An 18944-nucleotide genomic window follows, 5' to 3' on the forward strand; every position below is an offset into this window, starting at 1 on the left:
CCGGAGAATGACAGCGGGCGCGCGCAAGAGGCCAGTCCGGGGATGAGGCAGCATCCTCGGGCAGCAGGCGGGAGGAGGCAGCCTCCCCTTAGTATAACTTAGTCTCCGGAGAATGACAGCGGGCGCGCGCAAGAGGCCAGTCCGGGGATGAGGCAGCATCCTCGGGCAGCAGGCGGGAGGAGGCAGCCTCCCCTTAGTATAACTTAGTCTCCGGAGAATGACAGCGGGCGCGCGCAAGAGGCCAGTCCGGGGATGAGGCAGCATCCTCGGGCAGCAGGCGGGAGGAGGCAGCCTCCCCTTAGTATAACTTAGTCTCCGGAGAATGACAGCGGGCGCGCGCAAGAGGCCAGTCCGGGGATGAGGCAGCATCCTCGGGCAGCAGGCGGGAGGAGGCAGCCTCCCCTTAGTATAACTTAGTCTCCGGAGAATGACAGCGGGCGCGCGCAAGAGGCCAGTCCGGGGATGAGGCAGCATCCTCGGGCAGCAGGCGGGAGGAGGCAGCCTCCCCTTAGTATAACTTAGTCTCCGGAGAATGACAGCGGGCGCGCGCAAGAGGCCAGTCCGGGGATGAGGCAGCATCCTCGGGCAGCAGGCGGGAGGAGGCAGCCTCCCCTTAGTATAACTTAGTCTCCGGAGAATGACAGCGGGCGCGCGCAAGAGGCCAGTCCGGGGATGAGGCAGCATCCTCGGGCAGCAGGCGGGAGGAGGCAGCCTCCCCTTAGTATAACTTAATCTCCGGAGAATGACAGCGGGCGCGCCTAAGAGGCTGGTCCGGGGACCAGGCACTCTCCCCGGACAACAAAGCACGTCCCCCTCCTGAGTGGACAAAAAAAATCCACTCCTGGTACCTAGAATTTTCTCCAGCGGCGGGCTGGGAGTCTAATCTTTCTCCTGGCCGAGAAAAGAGCACTCTCCCCGGACAACAAAGCACGTCCCCCTCCTGAGTGGACAAAAAAAATCCACTCCTGGTACCTAGAATTTTCTCCAGCGGCGGGCTGGGAGTCTAATCTTTCTCCTGGCCGAGAAAAGAGCACTCTCCCCGGACAACAAAGCACGTCCCCCTCCTGAGTGGACAAAAAAAATCCACTCCTGGTACCTAAGATTTTCTCCAGCGGCGGGCTGGGAGTCTAATCTTTCTCCTGGCCGAGAAAAGAGCACTTTCCCCCGGACAACAAAGCACGTCCCCCTCCTGAGTGGACAAAAAAAATCCACTCCTGGTACCTAGAATTTTCTCCAGCGGCGGGCTGGGAGTCTAATCTTTCTCCTGGCCGAGAAAAGAGCACTTTCCCCCGGACACCAAACCAGCCAACGTCCCCCTCCTGAGTGGACAAAAAAAATCCACTCCTGGTACCTAAAATTTTCTCCAGCGGCGGGCTTGGGACGAAAATCAATCTTCCTCCCGAAATTAAACCACTATTGGCGGACGCCAGCCCCAAGCGCCAGCCCCGACCGCCACCCCCCGACCGCCACAAGGCGACCGCCACAAGGCGACCGCCACAAGGCGACCGCCACCGGCCCCAAGCGCCAGCCCCGACCGCCACCCCCCGACCGCCACAAGGCGACCGCCACAAGGCGACCGCCACAAGGCGACCGCCACAAGGCGACCGCCACAAGGCGACCGCCACTGGCCCCAAGCGCCAGCCCCGACCGCCACCCCCCGACCGCCACAAGGCGACCGCCACAAGGCGACCGCCACAAGGCGACCGCCACAAGGCGACCGCCACAAGGCGACCGCCACAAGGCGACCGCCACCGGCCCCAAGCGCCAGCCCCGACCGCCACCCCCCGACCGCCACAAGGCGACCGCCACAAGGCGACCGCCACAAGGCGACCGCCACAAGGCGACCGCCACAAGGCGACCGCCACCGGCCCCAAGCGCCAGCCCCGACCGCCACCCCCCGACCGCCACAAGGCGACCGCCACAAGGCGACCGCCACAAGGCGACCGCCACAAGGCGACCGCCACAAGGCGACCGCCACTGGCCCCAAGCGCCAGCCCCGACCGCCACCCCCCGACCGCCACAAGGCGACCGCCACAAGGCGACCGCCACAAGGCGACCGCCACAAGGCGACCGCCACAAGGCGACCGCCACAAGGCGACCGCCACTGGCCCCAAGCGCCAGCCCCGACCGCCACCCCCCGACCGCCACAAGGCGACCGCCACAAGGCGACCGCCACCGGCCCCAAGCGCCAGCCCCGACCGCCACCCCCCGACCGCCACAAGGCGACCGCCACAAGGCGTTAGTGGCCGCGCCCGGTACTTTACTGGACCCTATTTGGCCCGCGGACCGGCCGGCGTCGCTTCCTTGAATGCTTAGCCGCCTTTCGAGCTGCCATGCCGGGCTTGAGTTAGTGGTTTGCGCCCGGTACTCTACGTTAAAAGTCAGGCGGAACGGCTCTGAAGCTCCAGACGGTGCTTCCTTGAATGCTTAGCCGCCTTTCGAGCTGCCATGCCGGGCTTGAGTTAGTGGTTTGCGCCCGGTACTCTACGTTAAAAGTCAGGCGGAACGGCTCTGAAGCTCCAGACGGTGCTTCCTTGAATGCTTAGCCGCCTTTCGAGCTGCCATGCCGGGCTTGAGTTAGTGGTTTGCGCCCGGTACTCTACGTTAAAAGTCAGGCGGAACGGCTCTGAAGCTCCAGACGGTGCTTCCTTGAATGCTTAGCCGCCTTTCGAGCTGCCATGCCGGGCTTGAGTTAGTGGTTTGCGCCCGGTACTCTACGTTAAAAGTCAGGCGGAACGGCTCTGAAGCTCCAGACGGTGCTTCCTTGAATGCTTAGCCGCCTTTCGAGCTGCCATGCCGGGCTTGAGTTAGTGGTTTGCGCCCGGTACTCTACGTTAAAAGTCAGGCGGAACGGCTCTGAAGCTCCAGACGGTGCTTCCTTGAATGCTTAGCCGCCTTTCGAGCTGCCATGCCGGGCTTGAGTTAGTGGTTTGCGCCCGGTACTCTACGTTAAAAGTCAGGCGGAACGGCTCTGAAGCTCCAGACGGTGCTTCCTTGAATGCTTAGCCGCCTTTCGAGCTGCCATGCCGGGCTTGAGTTAGTGGTTTGCGCCCGGTACTCTACGTTAAAAGTCAGGCGGAACGGCTCTGAAGCTCCAGACGGTGCTTCCTTGAATGCTTAGCCGCCTTTCGAGCTGCCATGCCGGGCTTGAGTTAGTGGTTTGCGCCCGGTACTCTACGTTAAAAGTCAGGCGGAACGGCTCTGAAGCTCCAGACGGTGCTTCCTTGAATGCTTAGCCGCCTTTCGAGCTGCCATGCCGGGCTTGAGTTAGTGGTTTGCGCCCGGTACTCTACGTTAAAAGTCAGGCGGAACGGCTCTGAAGCTCCAGACGGTGCTTCCTTGAATGCTTAGCCGCCTTTCGAGCTGCCATGCCGGGCTTGAGTTAGTGGTTTGCGCCCGGTACTCTACGTTAAAAGTCAGGCGGAACGGCTCTGAAGCTCCAGACGGTGCTTCCTTGAATGCTTAGCCGCCTTTCGAGCTGCCATGCCGGGCTTGAGTTAGTGGTTTGCGCCCGGTACTCTACGTTAAAAGTCAGGCGGAACGGCTCTGAAGCTCCAGACGGTGCTTCCTTGAATGCTTAGCCGCCTTTCGAGCTGCCATGCCGGGCTTGAGTTAGTGGTTTGCGCCCGGTACTCTACGTTAAAAGTCAGGCGGAACGGCTCTGAAGCTCCAGACGGTGCTTCCTTGAATGCTTAGCCGCCTTTCGAGCTGCCATGCCGGGCTTGAGTTAGTGGTTTGCGCCCGGTACTCTACGTTAAAAGTCAGGCGGAACGGCTCTGAAGCTCCAGACGGTGCTTCCTTGAATGCTTAGCCGCCTTTCGAGCTGCCATGCCGGGCTTGAGTTAGTGGTTTGCGCCCGGTACTCTACGTTAAAAGTCAGGCGGAACGGCTCTGAAGCTCCAGACGGTGCTTCCTTGAATGCTTAGCCGCCTTTCGAGCTCTCCTGCCCGGCGTGGGTTTCGCGTCCGCGCCCGGTACATTATGGAAGCCAAAAAAAAAAAAATTCTGAGTGGGACCGGCCTGGGGGGCTTCCTTGAAAGCCCATCCGCCCTCCGAGCTCTCCCACCGGTCGTGGGTTGGCGTCCGCCACTGCTCAAAGCGAACTTCAAATTATCTGCTTAATAATGTGGAACACCATTCTTAAGTAGTTTTTCCTTAATTTGGGCTCAACTGGCCGGTAATGATCCCCGGTGTCTGAGATTGATCTCAGTGATCCAAAGAGCCCTGACACGTAATACCATCCATGAGTTTAATTGAAAAACAAAAAATGTAATCTTTATGACACATAAATACAATTTGCATAATAATTTGGAACACAGTGTATTCGTCCTGCATCAGGAGCATTCCAGGAGCTTGAAATTTGCGACAAAATACAGTGACGTGAGGCTGGGTGACGTCTTCGCTATAAATTAAATGTGTAATATCTGCAAAACCGTAGCAGCCGGCACAATCGGTACCATTTTTGCAGCACAAACCAGCACAAGCGAAACACCAACGAACGGCACTATTTTGGGTCGTTTGGAAGTAAACAAAGGGGCGGGGCTACCTGACGTCATCGCTATAAAATAAATGTGTAATATCTCCGAAACGGAAGCAGTGAGGTAAATTTTGGATTCTATGCGTCACTGTATGTCACCTTAAATGGCGACCTTGCAGCAGTGAGAAGACCCTAAGCTATTTTTGCGGTACAGAGAAGATCTAGTTTCAGCAATGTGTAGGTGCTTAGAATATGGAAGGGCCATTCGTCCGTGACCAGGAATACCTTTGTCCATGCACTTTTAAGGGCATCGGAAGTAACCAATAGAGTGAGACTCGGACCGCAGCTGTTGTCTTACGAGGTACAAATGATGGGGGAGAACAGATAGAAGGAGGTCAAGAACGCGAGGAGGAACGAGAGTGCGAGGAGCGCGCAGGAGCGCGAAAGGCGCAGGGGCGCAAGGGGCAAGAGCAAGAAGCGCGAGGGCCTTTTTGGGGCGAACATCTGTGCTGTCAAGAGCTGAAACATCTTTGCTCTTGGGGCCACTCAAACTTTTGGAGAGACATCACTTTGACATCGGTTGAATAAATCTTTTCCCAATCAGCCGTGTGTCACCGAAGTGCTTCCTTACCCGGACCAGCCATCGTCCACTGAGTGTTTTTTTGGAGACCAGCGAAACAACAAAGACCATTCACCACAGCAGCACAAACGAATTTTTTTGCTGCACAAACCTGCACAAACGAACGGTACCATTTTGGGTCCATTTGGAGACAGGTGGGGGGCTGGGTGACGTCATCGCTATAAAATAAATGTGTAATATCTCCGAAACGGAAGTAGCACAAACGAAAATTTTTGCTGCACAAACCAGCACTAACGAAGCACAAACGAACGGTACCATTTTGGGTTCATTTTGAGCAGATGGGGGGGCTGGGTGAACTCTGGATAACCTATAAAAGAATCGTTCATAACTAAAATACCATAGCAGCACAACCGAACATTTTTGCTGCACAAACCAGCACAAACGAAACAGACTATTTTGCTTAAATTTTGCGGGGGGTGGGGGGCCAGCTTCACGCAGGTGTTTGACGTTGCTGAGCTAAATAATAAAGTTAATACTGTACATGTATTAAGGTCTTGGAAGAATGGCATTAGTCGTAATATTTTAAACATTATAGGCAGGCAGTTAAGGGAAGCTTTATACGTGCGTTCTTTGTCGTGTAATATTGTCTTCGTTCATTTGTTGGCAGTTAAAGACGTGCTTCTTGCTTCTGCCACAATCCACTAAATTTAATCCCTAGAAGGGAAATTCACCTCATACGAGCAATGGAGGTCATTCTCTTACTAAAGCATGTTGATTATATCTATATAAGTAATTAACATTTAGGCTGTAGTCATGTTCTACATGTGGTGACTGTATACAACCGGGTGAGCTCAACTATAACTAGAAGGCAAAACCAAGTAAGCAAACCAAAAAATAAGCCCAAATGTTGACACTGTCAATGGAGAATTAGTTGGTTTATTTTCTATGTACATGATAAGTGTTATAAATATAATACACCATAAACACAAAAGGTGACGTCATTGTCAGACTTAAAAACAAAACTCAAGATTGTTCGCTTTATAATCTGAGTTTGTCGCGCTCGGACACCGGCACCGATTTCATAATCGCGGCATCCCGCAGCATTCATGGGGGAGGGCTCGTCAAACATTTAAGACATGCTGCACTTTTTCAGTTTCTTGGTCAAAAGTGAACCACATTGCTTTTTTTTTTTTACCTTGCAACTTCCCAAATGTCAATTGAAGCTGACCTTGATGAGACCCAAAGGAACGACTAATGCTGTCATCTGGTGGCACGCACGCACACTGCAGTTAGTGGTTGCATGAAAGCTCCTGATGAAAGTCCAGGACACTAGCCTCCCTTTTGGGCTCTTCTTCACGTTGGCCCTTGCGGTGCGTGTTGCGCCAATGTCATTGGCTGCTGTCGTTGATGACGATAAGCGCTGGTCCGGCGCCGTGCTGCACAACCTCCGTTTGGGCGTCGGCGGCGTCACGGTGATGGCCATTGAGGCGCGGCGCAGACTGCGTGCGTGTTGATGTTGTAGACACCGGGCATGAGGAAGCAGGCTTGCAGCTCCAGGTCACGCGTCTGCCGGGGACAAAGCGCCAGCCGGTAGCGGGTCTGGCCAACCCAGGTGAAGCTACACGCGCACTCGCTCCACTCAGAACTACACAAGATGGGGGGTGGGGGGAAGTCCTAGCGTGTGTTTTAGTGTACTTGCGTATGAATTTTTGCATGTCTGTGTGTCCATAAGTGAATGTGTTTGTATGTGTGAGTGAGCAGGCAAGGGCCAAACTTGAAAAAGCCACACACTCACCTGGTGGTTTTGTGCCTGAGGTCTACTGTGATATCTACATCAGTCCGGCAGCAGTTGGACAAAACCAAACAAACGGGAACCACACAAACACTGCACACAATAAACAATATTTACAAGTGCATTTGGCCACCTCGTTTGGATGTGCCCACGTGTGCGCGCCACCTGTCGTGTGCAAAGTCATGCGCGTATGTCTCCGAGTAGCGCAGGTTGCTCTTGATGAGTCGTGAGAGTTGCGTGGATGGCGGCACGGCGGGAGGTGGCGGATCCGACTTGAACTTGAGCAGAACCATCTCCTGAGTGTCCTGATAACGCGACAACACTTCGTGTGCGTGTGTGACATAGTAACAAGAACGCACAGACAGTCAGCTCAAGAGAAGCCGGATCGGGTCAAGCCACCCACACATGGTGATATGGTGATACGCTAAACACAAAACGAGGCATCCAAAGATGTGGTCACCTGCTTGGGAGCGAGGGAAGTGGCTTCTTCGCCCACCGCCTGCAGCGCCACGTGGAGTTGACCTTCCAGGATCAGCTGCTTGCTGTCCTCCACCACGTAAGCCTGCACACATGAAAATAGCACTTCAGATTCCAAGTACAAGCCTTCTGTAACACACTTTTCTGAACAAACACGCATGCAAACCTGACCTTCCAGATGACAATAATGTTGAGGTCCAGCCGGTCGCACTCGTTGACCACGCGGACCAAGTCCTCGCCCAGGCTTCTGCCCCCGGAGGGCGTCCTTGACCCCGAGGAGCAGGCGTCGGCACGGCAAGCCTTGGACGTCCGGCGGCAGCAGAAGAAGAAGTCGCCGCAGGGCGTGGCCGAACTTACAATCTGCACCCATATTGACAACGGTGATGACGTCAAGTGTCCCAACTCTATTCGATGGTACGGCCGTTATAATCGCACATTTTGTCAAATATCAGACAATTTGCCAGGATTGCGGACAGGGGCAGAATGAACCCCGCCACAGCCCTAAACCGAGTCGTGTGGGTCTATGTGCACAAAAGACGGCCGCTTGGCGTACCCGCTCGTCACTCAGATTGACATCGGCAAAGGTGAACATCTCGGCGCGGTCCAAGGAAGCTTCAAACACAAACACGAGGAACGATCAATGATTGAAGTGTGCGGTTGAGCATGTACGTGGCAACGACGCACCTCGGCGAGCTTTGCACGGTGCCGCTCTGAAACAAAGCTTGGCTCGCTCTTTGCTGCTTACTTTGCAGTCTGGAGGGGAAAAAAACCCCAAAAACAGTCAATACCGGATGAAACCTTCCAAATCGTTCAACATGGCCAGAAAAGAACAAATGTGCTTAAACGTTACCACGTGTTTAACCACCTTGTCGGTGTTCCAAAGCGAAGAAACGCGCCGCGAACTGTTAGCCGATCAGCGTTGCGTAACCTGCGGGCGCTGTCATTTTGTACCTTTATCCTTGGCCGGATTGATGCACTTGCTGAGGCTCCAGTGTTGACTGCCACTGGAAACTTGGACGATGTGGAACTCGCGCACGGCAGCGTCGCTCTGCGAGGCCAAAGGCAAATTATCAAGATGAGCGGTGGCATCATAGCGCGACCAGAGGCTGATGTCGGGGTGCTTGCCGTGTTGATGTTTTCAACATCGACGAAGACCAGCGTGCTGCCGCCATCCTGGTCCTGTCCTCGCTGAGGAGGTATGGCGCTGGCGTGGGCCGACGCTTGAACGCTGAGAGAGCGACTGGCGCAAATAAACACCGAGTGACGAACCACCCGGTGGCTGAGGAGGAAGAGTGAGCTCATCATCGTCATCACATTGACACTTTTGCAACAGTGCCATTTACTCGCTTGTGTTGGTCATTGCGGGGGTCTGATCACCTGAATTTCACAGACTTGGGCTGAGCAAAGACCCACGCTCATGTTAAAATCTTACTAGGTAAAAATCAGTTGACAACATAACATCCACCACAGTGAACGAGTTAAGAAGAGAACAGTACCAAGTATAGAGTTATGGGGAACACCAGGGTCTTTCAATCTGCAATGTGAATTGAATACTTGGGAGTGCGGTCAGGGAGAGAGGATTGAACGTAGAGACAGAAAGTGACCCGATGAATGTCGATCATCAGGCAATGTCCCGAGTATGTGCGACATCTACCTGATCTTGCTTCGTTTGTCTGGGCTTTCATAGTAAAAGAGGAAGTTGATCTCATGGACTCCTTCCTGGTCAGGTCCTCGCAGCCAGAGCGGGAGCTGCACGGAATGTCCTGGCTCCAGCGTGCCGCCGACAGGGACGTCCACCACGTCAGACGTGGGCCCAAAGTCGTCGGCAGACACCAGCGTCTCACAGGCCGCGCCGGACCCGGGTGCCGCCGCCAGGGTTTTGTAGGCCGAGAAGTTCTCGGCAGAGGCGGGGCTAAGCGGCGTCAGCGGCGTGCCGGCCGACGGATTCCCGAATGTGAAGAATTCGGGGTGAGTGGACGCCACGCGTAGGCCGCATAGGGACACGCCGCTCACGTTGCAGAACTCCACGTACGCCTTGCGGATCTCGCCGCACAGCAGCGCTGTCGGGAACTGCAGGAAGAACACCTAACGCACACAAAAGGGAGGACACATCCCCATGGCGGACGAGCTGTTTGGTTTGTTTATTCACGCAAACAAATTACCTCCATGAGGGGCATCGGTGGCGTAACGATGGGCTCCAAGCGCCGGTCGGGTCCGTAGCGCACAAACATCTTGTCCTCTTTGGTGTGATTGAGTCGCGGGCCTCTGATCTTCAGGTCCTGCTTGCCGCTGACGATTATTGTCTCGGCCTTCAGCAGCCCTGTGAGAGGAGCGGCGTGTGGGATCTCACGTGACTGACGGACAGCAAAGGTTTGGTCAGGCGCCTTCTTGTTACCGTCATCGTCGTCCGGCGTCTCCGCCGGGGATGCAGCAGCCAGGTCATAGACCACGCCCGTGATACTCAGGCAGCCCGTCCGGTGCGGCAGCAGCCTGAGTCGAGCCTGCGTTTACGAGTCGCAAAGGCTGTTATACACCAGACGCTAACAAAGATGAGCATCTTCAAGACAGCCACAGATCGTTATAACTCACCATTTTGGTTTCCTCGGGGGCCAAGTGGAAGTCCAGGATGGTCTCGGTAGTGAGCACATCATCTGTCTGCCTTGACTGGAAAGGGAAAGCGGGACAGAGTTCATCAAACGCAGAGACAACAAACACGCATACAAGCGAGCAAATGGATAAGCATTTTGTCCTGGGAAGAGGCATCGCCGGAGGACGCTGACCTCTTGCTCCAACGTGTCTTGGTTGCTGACGAGTTCTTCTCCGGCGTCCTCCGTGGCGGCAGCAGCGTGGGTGTCGCGCGTAAACCTCCAGACCAGCGAGAGGCGGGATAGCGCCAGCGGAACTTTCAGAGGGTTCCTGAACACCACCTCCACCACCACCACCGGCTCTGCAAAGCACCACGCCGGAAGCGGGTCAACAAGCGGCAAGTATTTGCCGGGTGGCCGCATGTCAGCTGTGCAGTAATGAAAGCGTTGGGGTCAGAACCTTGGTTTCCCTACGCCTTTGTTAAAATAAAAGCATGCCAATACCAAGTGCGAAATGAAGGTAGCCTGTTGTACCTTCCACAACGGCCAGCGGGTGGCGCAGATTGTCCGTCTGGCTGTTGAGGTAGCACTGGCTGGGCTGAAAGTTGGCGGGGACCACCCCTCGATTGGCAGCAGCCACCAGCTGCTCCTCCAGCTTGCACCACATGGCTGCCTGCTCGGCGTCATACTCCTGGTCCAGTGACACATGCGTGGCAGCCTGCTTCTCACCTGCGAACGCCAGGTCATGCCCATGCCACAACCTGAGTACTACCGGGAGCGGGCGCCTTCTTACCCTCGGCTAGACGGCGCTCGTGCCCAAAGTAGACCCTGGTGGCAGCGCCATGGATGCATGGCAGCGGCAGCTGAGGCAGACGCACGCCACTCCGGCTGATCACCGTCTGCAAGACACGCCGGACGTCACGGCACATGATTTCGTTCGTCAACATTTTTTCTTAACATGTCAAATAGTGGAAGAACAAAAAAAATTAAAAAGAGGAAGAACATACATTCAAGCAAAGATGGAAAAATCAAGCAGAAATGGCATTAAAAGTTTTGGGACTGTTTGGACAGATGGTTAAAAGGCTGCGATGTCTAACTCCCATAAGCAGAAGGCAGTAGCAAATAAGTTTCAAGGATAGCGGTCTGAGCGCTGTCACCTTGTAAACGTAGAGGTACTCCCTGAGGAACGCGCCCTGCTGCGCGGCTGTCTGCCGGCTGTCGTTGGTCAGGATCTGCTTGAAGGCCTGCGCGGCCTTCTCGGGCCGGCCCAGCGTGAACGACTGGCGCCCGACGGTGAAGTTGATGTGGTCCTCGGCCAGGGACCACGACCTGCCCTTGTACACCTGCATTGCCTGGCAGTAGCACCGCAGTGCGTGCCTCTTCTGCACCACCAAGTCAAAGTCAACGGCGCCGTCCCAAGATGGCGGCGGGCCAAAGGGAGTGATGGTGGCCGGGTGGCTTACCTGGCCCGCTTTGCTGAAGCGGTGACCCGCCAGAATCATGTGGAAGGCAAACTTGCGCAGCATGCGAGTGCGCATGTTTATGAAGCAGTGGGCTGCCTGCTCCAACATCAGAGCGCTACGCAGGTCTGAGTCCTAGACAGCAAAGGTGGCGAGACAACGTGAATTAAAAGAGGGGCGGGGGGGACACGCCATTTTCAAGCTTTGGCAAGGTTCCTCACCTCACTGGTCATTTTGATGAGCAGCGCAGCCGCTTCAGAGTATTTTGCTTGACTCTTGAGGATCTCGGCGCTGAGGAGAGCGCAGCGCTCGGCCAGCACCACGTTCCTGTCAGAGAGTTAGTGCTGCTCATAAAGCAAATGCATTTTGCCTTTCATCTTGGCAACATGCGTTAGCTTTGAAATGTATGAATTTCCCAATTATTGTAAAAACCCAAACCCCTGCTCCAGACGCCCACCTTTGACATGGCACAGGAGAAGCGAGTCACAACATTGTTGCTTGGTCTGAAATTTTGGAGAATCCCAAGACCTTATGTTTCAAAATAAAAGATGAAAACGTGAAAATGTTGAATTTGGCAAGTTTGGGAATGTCCCCAATGTGATTTGAATGTGTTGAATGATGTGAATTTGAAACTGGAACAACGTAAATGTGAAATGTTGAATCTGCCATTAAGAATGAATGGGGCAAAATTCGCCATAAATTTGTGAATTATGGGAAAACGGAAAATTTTTGGAACGAAAGAAATGTGAGCAGTGTTGCCATGAATATTTGGAATAAGTGAAAAGTGGAATGGAGTGAATCGGTTGAAGTATGTGGAAGTAGCTAAGCGCCGAAAAAGTGGGCAGAATAAGTAGAATAATAACTAGAATTTGCAATTCCTGAAGAAATTGCGTGTGAAGGTGAAGAAGTTGAATAAATAATGAAGGAATGCTGCAGAATGATGTTGAAACGAGTTGAATCGGTTGAAAAATGTAGAAATGAGAAGGGAAAAAGGAAATATTGGAGAATTGGGTGTGAATTTCAAAATAAAAGATGTGAAGTTTTTGGTAAGTTGTGGAATAGGTAGAAAAATGATGAACAGTTGAAAGTTGGAATGGGTTGAATCGGTTGAAAAATGTAGAAATGAGAAGGGAAAAAGAAATTGGGTGTGAATTTCAAAATAAAAGATGTGAAGTTTTTGGTAAGTGGGAAGTTGTGGAATAGGTAGAAAAATGATGAACAGTTGAAAGTTGGAATGGGTTGAATCGGTTGAAAAATGTAGAAATGAGAAGGGAAAAAGGAATTGGGTGTGAATTTCAAAATAAAAGATGTGAAGTTTTTGGTAAGTGGGAAGTTGTGGAATAGGTAGAAAGATGATGAACAGTTGAAAGTTGGAATGGGTTGAATCGGTTGAAAAATGTAGAAATGAGAAGGGAAAAAGGAATTGGGTGTGAATTTCAAAATAAAAGATGTGAAGTTTTTGGGAAACCACTTACCTCTGTCTTCAAGTTTGATGTAACGAGGGCAGCTTGGTGTCACCTTGACAGAGGCCAGACAGGCAGCCAGGTAGTCTTTGACGTGCTTGTCAGAGCCCTGCGTCAGCCGCAGAGAAAGCTGGTTGCTGTGCTTAAAGGAGTTGGTCTCCATCACGCTCAGCTGGCCGGGGCCATCCAGTGACGGCGAGTCGCATGAGAACAGCAGCTGGAACCTGCACACCATCAAAAAAATCAAATGAATTAAATTTATTTTTTTTAAAAAACAAGCGGCTCCCATAGCGAAAACATCTTGATGTCGAGGGGGGGTAGGTGGGGGGGCAGCGGAGTACCTGAGATGGCTGCAATTCTGCTCTGACTGACATTGACGAAGAAGCTGCACCAGCATCTCAGGGAATGACGCAAATTCAATCAATAACTCCTGCTGGACTTTCAAACTAAACAGAAAAATAAAAGAGCACTTGAAAAAAAAAGCACATTGATGCAGGAAATGGAATTGTGGCTACTTCTTAGGCAAACCTTTGGAAATCTTCCTCAGAGATTGTGAGGCTGAAGAAAAAATGCGGATCCTCGTCATTGGTCAATCTTACCAAAAGATCCTGATGAGCAGAAGAGAGACAATGGATTTCAGGTCGCTTCACTTAAATCTCCCATTAAAGGGTTTCCACCAGCATTCATACCACAGAGTGGGTAAAGAAAAGACATATATGAGCGTAACTCAATAGGCTTCTAGAAAAGGCTGCCACAAAGAAAACCAACAAGAGCCAAAGTTACAAGTCAGCAATCCAAAGCAACTAAGACAACTAGAATTTTGCAATTTCTGGAGAAATTGCGTGTGAAGGCGAAATGTATGAATAACTTCTTCGGGGAATGCTGCCGAACGATGTGGAAACGTGTTGAATTACTTGAGAAATGTAGAATATTTGGAGAATTTGTGGTGAATTTCAAAATAAAAGATGTGAAGTTTTTGGTAAGTGGGAAGTTGTGGAATAGGTAGAAAAATGATGAACAGTTGAAAGTTGGAATGGGTTGAATCGGTTGAAAAATGTAGAAATGAGAAGGGAAAAAGGAATTGGGTGTGAATTTCAAAATAAAAGATGTGAAGTTTTTGGGAAGTTGTGGAATACGTAGAAAAATGATGAACAGTTGAAATTTGGAATGGGTTGAATCGGTTGAAAAATGTAGAAATGAGAAGGGAAAAAGGAATTGGGTGTGAATTTCAAAATAAAAGATGTGAAGTTTTTGGTAAGTGGGAAGTTGTGGAATAGGAAGAAAAATGATGAACAGTTGAAAGTTGGAATGGGTTGAATCGGTTGAAAAATGTAGAAATGAGAAGGGAAAAAGAAATTGGGTGTGAATTTCAAAATAAAAGATGTGAAGTTTTTGGTAAGTGGGAAGTTGTGGAATAGGTAGAAAAATGATGAACAGTTGAAAGTTGGAATGGGTTGAATCGGTTGAAAAATGTAGAAATGAGAAGGGAAAAAGGAATTGGGTGTGAATTTCAAAATAAAAGATGTGAAGTTTTTGGGAAGTTGTGGAATACGTAGAAAAATGATGAACAGTTGAAATTTGGAATGGGTTGAATCGGTTGAAAAATGTAGAAATGAGAAGGGAAAAAGGAATTGGGTGTGAATTTCAAAATAAAAGATGTGAAGTTTTTGGTAAGTGGGAAGTTGTGGAATAGGTAGAAAAATGATGAACAGTTGAAAGTTGGAATGGGTTGAATCGGTTGAAAAATGTAGAAATGAGAAGGGAAAACGAAATTGGGTGTGAATTTCAAAATAAAAGATGTGAAGTTTTTGGTAAGTGGGAAGTTGTGGAATAGGTAGAAAAATGATGAACAGTTGAAAGTTGGAATGGGTTGAATCGGTTGAAAAATGTAGAAATGAGAAGGGAAAAAGGAATTGGGTGTGAATTTCAAAATAAAAGATGTGAAGTTTTTGGGAAGTGGGAAGTTGTGGAATAGGTAGAAAGATGATGAACAGTTGAAAGTTGGAATGGGTTGAATCGGTTGAAAAATGTAGAAATGAGAAGGGAAAAAGGAATTGGGTGTGAATTTCAAAATAAAAGATGTGAAGTTTTTGGGAAACCACTTACCTCTGTCTTCAAGTTTGATGTAACGAGGGCAGCTTGGTGTCACCTTGACAGAGGCCAGCCAGGCAGCCAGGTAGTCTTTGACGTGCTTGTCAGAGCCCTGCGTCAGCCGCAGAGAAAGCTGGTTGCTGTGCTTAAAGGAGTTGGTCTCCATCACGCTCAGCTGGCCGGGGCCATCCAGTGACGGCGAGTCGCATGAGAACAGCAGCTGGAACCTGCACACCATCAAAAAAATCAAATGAATTAAATTTATTTTTTTTAAAAAACAAGCGGCTCCCATAGCGAAAACATCTTGATGTCGAGGGGGGGTAGGTGGGGGGGCAGCGGAGTACCTGGGATGGCTGCAATTCTGCTCTGACTGACATTGACGAAGAAGCTGCACCAGCATCTCAGGGAATGACGCAGATTCAATCAATAACTCCTGCTGGACTTTCAAACTAAACAGAAAAATAAAAGAGCACTTGAAAAAAAAAGCACATTGATGCAGGAAATGGAATTGTGGCTACTTCTTAGGCAAACCTTTGGAAATCTTCCTCAGAGATTGTGAGGCTGAAGAAAAAATGCGGATCCTCGTCATTGGTCAATCTTACCAAAAGATCCTGATGAGCAGAAGAGAGACAATGGATTTCAGGTCGCTTCACTTAAATCTCCCATTAAAGGGTTTCCACCAGCATTCATACCACAGAGTGGGTAAAGAAAAGACATATATGAGCGTAACTCAATAGGCTTCTAGAAAAGGCTGCCACAAAGAAAACCAACAAGAGCCAAAGTTACAAGTCAGCAATCCAAAGCAACTAAGACAATAACAAAGGCAAAAAGTAACAGTAGGCCAGCTGGTAAGAGTCCTAAATGTTGTAAATCGAGGTTTGCCACATTTTATGTTGGCGTTTCGCTAGAGGACTGACTGCTCTTGAAATATGCAATAATTTAAAGCAAGGAGTGCTCAAGGACTTTCTTATTCGAAATAAATGCCATACTCACTCGTTTGCAAACGGCACTTGTGCTCGACTGACGCTCAATGGTGACGCGGATGCGTGCTTTTCTGTATTAACAGGAAAACATACCTTATCATACAGATGAAACCATTCTATTTTTTTTCCTCCGAAATCAGTAACTTATCCAGGTAAAGTAAAAGAGCTTCGGATGCAAGGCCAACCTGGCTGCACAAAACAAAAGCCAATACGAGACAGATACAATGAATTACAAAGAAAGAACAAAGAGAACTTGACAGTACAATGACAGTACACGCAGGTAGCGCAACTCGCGCGTGAGAGTCGGGCGCTCAAGCAGGACGCGTACGCGGCTAACTTGTCAAATGACAAAACAAAAACAAAATACCAAAGTACCTTTCATCACAGTGTCGACATCTAATTATGACTTTGACAACATCGCTAAAAACTGCCTCCATGTTGGCCCGCCGTTGCGATTGTATTTTTTCTTCTTTGGTAAGCTTATCTTCTTCGCCGGCGGACTGTCGGCAAGTTACGCGTTACCGCTCCCTTTTGGGAGAACTGGTAGTGCCGCAAACTTGATTTTATATCAGTGTGCTGTACCTGCGTGAAGCTGGCCCCCCACCCCCCGCAAAATTTAAGCAGAATAGTCTGTTTCGTTTGTGCTTCGTTTGTGCTGGTTTGTGCAGCAAAAATTTCGTTTGTGCTGCTATGGTTTTTTTAGTTATGAACGATTCTTTTATAGGTCATCCAGAGTTCGCCCAGCCCCCCATCTGCTCAAAATGGACCCAAAATGGTACCATTCGTTTGTGCTTCGTTAGTGCTGGTTTGTGCAGCAAAAATGTTCGTTTGTGCTACTTCCGTTTCGGAGATATTACACATTTATTTTATAGCAATGACGTCACCCAGCCCCCCACCTGTCTCCAAATGGACCCAAAATTGTACCGTTCGTTTGTGCTTCGTTTGTGCAGCAAAAATTTTCGTTTGTGCTGCTTCCGTTTCGGAGATATTACACATTTATTTTATAGCGATGACGTCACCCAGCCCCCCACCTGTCTCCAAATGGACCCAAAATGGTACCGTTCGTTTGTGCTTCGTTTGTGCAGCAAAACATTTTGTTTGTGCTGCGATGGTTTTTTAGTTATGAACGATTCTTTTATAGGTCATCCGGAGTTCACCCAGCCCCCCATCTGCTCAAAATGGACCCAAAATGGTACCGTTCGTTTGTGCTTCGTTAGTGCTGGTTTGTGCAGCAAAGTTTCGTTTGTGCTGCTTCCGTTTCGGAGATATTACACATTTATTTTATTGCGATGACGTCACCCAGCCCCCCCCCCCCCACCTGTCTCCAAATGGACCCAAAATGGTACCGTTCGTTTGTGCTTCGTTTGTGCAGGTTTGTGCAGCAAAAATTTCGTTTGTGCTGGTTCCGTTTCGGAGATATTACACATTTATTTTATAGCGATGACGTCAGGTAGCCCCGCCCCCTTGTTTATTTCCAAACGACCCAAAATAGTGCCGTTCGTTTGTGTTTCGTTTGTGCTGGTTTGTGCTGCAAAAATGGTACCGATTGTGCCGCAAAAAAAATTGTTGGCGTTCAGTGAATCATTCAATTTGTCATTTATTTAATACTAATTTATTTTCTAGAGATGTCAAATCCTTGCTCCATGGATCGTTAATTAACCATTTGTTTGTGCCATTGCAATTTTTCATTATTAAAATCATGCTTCTTCATTAACCCCCTGTCATGTTTATTCTTTTCCACTTGACATCATGATAACTCCTTAATTCTTACACATGTATTATCCAACTAATTACCATGCCAAGTGACCTCTGCAGACAGGTGTTGTGCTTGATTTGGTTCCCCCGTGAGATTTCGTTCCCCCTGCCGCGGGAAAGCGAAAACCGATGTCGTACGGCGTCGTACGGCGTCAGCACTACGTTGTTTTCAATAAAAACATGAAGAACTCACGTTTGCGTCAGTCAATTTTAATTTTTATAAAGGATTATTCTCATTTGATATCTTTAAATTCATCCGCGTTTTGCCATTGAAGCGGGGTGCATTCAAAGACCAGTCGTACAGGCGGAATACTCAACCACTTCACCAAAACGCAACAATATAATTACGTGAGCTCTTTGCATAAACCTCGATGCAAAGAAACTCCTCTTTTTGGGTACAGGCTACAAGGAGTATAGATTACAAAGGAGACTTTATACTTAATTGTGATCATCATTCATCCATCCATCCATTTTATTTTATTACTCAGGTATTTTCAAGGCAAATTAATATTGTTGCATTTATTAATTTGCTTTAACATGACAGCGCAATATAATTAAATGCTGACACTACAGCAATGTCAAACGTGTTCATTTAAGAAAAAGCCACACACGTTTTGTGATCAAATCTTTCATAACGAGAATGATTTGAGTGAATTGATTTGAATGAATAATTGAGAAGAAATTTCAGTTCTGAAGGCTCCTTTTGTCCCAAGCAAAGTGACAGATGGTGGGGAGGGGGGATAAAAATTGTAACAAGAACTCTATAAAAAATGTCAAGCCGTGAGGATATGTTTAAGGGAGGGAACCTGTTCAAATGTGCCACCCAACCTGAAAGGACCCCCAGGAAGACAGAAAAAAAACTGCTGGAGTCCAGCACTGACCGTTCTCAAAATAAGGGGGGGGGGAACATATTCTCACGGGGCAGCTGTGAGGATTTGTTCCCCCCTTGTAATTTGGCCTAGGAATGAGGGAACCTGTTCAAATTTTCCACACAACCTGAAAGGACCCCCAGGAAGACGGAAAAAAAACTGCTGGAGTCCAGCACTCACGGTTCTCAAAATAAGGGGGGGGGGGGGGGACATATTCTTACGGGACAGCTGTGAGGATTTGTAACCCCCTTGTAATTTGGCCTAGGAATGAGGGAACCTGTTCAAATTTGGCACACAACCTGAAAAGACCCCCAGGGAGACAGAAAAAGAAACAGCTGGAGTCCAGCACTCACCGTTCTCAAAATAAGGGGGGGGAACATATCCTCACGGGCAGCTGTGAGGATTTGTTTAC

The 18944-nt window shown here is 49.8% G+C and overlaps 1 long non-coding RNA gene and 1 pseudogene across 1 annotated transcript; both read right to left on the reverse strand.

Moving 5' to 3' along the window:
* Window positions 1-5975: 5975 nt before the first annotated feature.
* On the reverse strand, window positions 5976-11850 carry LOC133148931 (trafficking protein particle complex subunit 8-like; annotated as a pseudogene).
* Window positions 11851-15438: 3588 nt separating this feature from the next.
* Window positions 15439-17122, reverse strand: LOC133148932 (uncharacterized). Its single transcript, XR_009712953.1, has 3 exons — window positions 16284-17122; window positions 15919-15979; window positions 15439-15536 (listed from the first exon to the last, which is right to left on the reverse strand). It is a non-coding gene; the product is annotated as an uncharacterized LOC133148932 (long non-coding RNA).
* Window positions 17123-18944: the final 1822 nt, after the last annotated feature.

The sequence above is a fragment of the Syngnathus typhle genome, unplaced genomic scaffold, assembly GCF_033458585.1.
Source record: "Syngnathus typhle isolate RoL2023-S1 ecotype Sweden unplaced genomic scaffold, RoL_Styp_1.0 HiC_scaffold_206, whole genome shotgun sequence".
NCBI lineage: Eukaryota > Metazoa > Chordata > Actinopteri > Syngnathiformes > Syngnathidae > Syngnathus > Syngnathus typhle.